The following is a 1,743-nucleotide window of genomic DNA, read 5'->3' as shown; positions in this document are numbered from 1 at the left end:
ATGTTTTCCTCTTCTTCTTTAGAGTAAGCAGGTCACAAAAAAAATACAAATAAATAATAAGTTGTGTGTAAATGCAGGCGCTACTTGGTTCCTGTACCTATCCCGAATGTGAAATTACTCTCAGAAATCTGGAGCTAAAACATTGCCCTACAGCATAACACAATGCCATGTAGGGGAATCGCTGGAGCCAAAACTGAGGCCAATGCAATACCATACCATATAGAGTTGACCCAGTGAAACCATGACCCCATTGCATTGAATATTACCATACAGATGGCTCAGATGAGCTGAAGACCCCACTGCATTACATAATGCCACACAGATGACCCACTGGAACCAAAACTGCTTCAACTGCACGGTGCCCAAAAAGATCAACCCAAACTCAGATATAAATTTACTGAATTTTAAAAACCTGGAGATTAAAAACATTACCCCACCACATTACATAATGTCACACAGGTGACCCACTAGAGCCAAAACGAATGCCACTGCAGTGTAGAAATCCATAGAGTTGACCCAGTGGAGCCCAGACTTCACTGCATTACAGCTGACCCAGTGGCAAAATACAGAGCATTTTAAAATACTGCCAGGTGGGCAACACTACCACCATGTGCCTTTTTCATACACACAACTTGGATTGATTTTCATATCAAAGGTGCACTGCAAACTCGACCCTAATTAGAACAAACAATTTTATAAAACCGCAACTGCAATCTCCCATTCTTTGTAAGGTTAGAAACCACTACGTCTGAATTTACAGGATGCCCTATATGTAAATAAAATGGACATTAAGTCAAGGTATTGCCCAGAGTATATTAACCCTTCCATTTATTTTCAAACCTGGTCTACAAAAGATAAAGTTACATCCCATTTACAGTGATGGGCAATATGAACAATTCCTTTGTTTTTTATATGGCCTTAATGCCAGTTGGAAGCCAGGGATTGTTTAGTAAGGTCTAGAGACCTAGAAATAAACCGCATGGCCTACCGTTACGCAGAACTTGAGTTTGAATTATTTTAGCAATATGGCATCAGGAAGAACATTTTTATCAAAATAAGACCTGAACAGATATCAATGTGTGTGATTCAAGCCACCAATTTCCTGAAAACTGTGTAAAACTGCAGACTGCAAACAACATTTTATTGGTTAGGAGACAGTACCAAATTTAAAATACATGAAAACCGTGGCCACCAAATAGACGATTTCTTCTGAGTCGCTAATCTGCACATTCACACTTACCATACAACAAATCCTTGAATTTAATAATTAAAAAAAAAAATGCTTAAACAATTATGGAATAATTTTGTTAATTACGAAACATAAAACATTAAAGCAAGTCCAGAAACCATTTCTATTGTGGCTACAGTCCTCGTGTCACTAATGACTATTGAATAACTAATAACATTTACATCAATATAGTAAAAAAATCTGAAAAATTTACTATTCAACGTCAGCACTTGAACGAATTTACCGGACTTTGAATGAAAAACACAGCACTGAGCAAATTGTTTCCTGAAGCAGGACTGAGTAAATCCTGAAAATATTCATTTAAAATTAACAAAGACAAAAAAGGGTTAGAATGCCTTAAGTGCTGGGATCTGCTAGTTTGTCATAGATTCAATTGATCATCATCATAAATTAAAAAGTGAATTGCATATAAAAATAAATACATAAAAAAATAAAAATACAGATTATGGCTTTGTGCCAAAAAATAAATGTCATGGAGGGGGAAAAAAAAATAA

Source organism: Nanorana parkeri, unplaced genomic scaffold (genome assembly GCF_000935625.1).
Source record: "Nanorana parkeri isolate BGI_ZX_2015 unplaced genomic scaffold, ASM93562v1 scaffold1401, whole genome shotgun sequence".
NCBI classification, from domain to species: domain Eukaryota; kingdom Metazoa; phylum Chordata; class Amphibia; order Anura; family Dicroglossidae; genus Nanorana; species Nanorana parkeri.
This window is presented reverse-complemented; position numbering follows the sequence as displayed.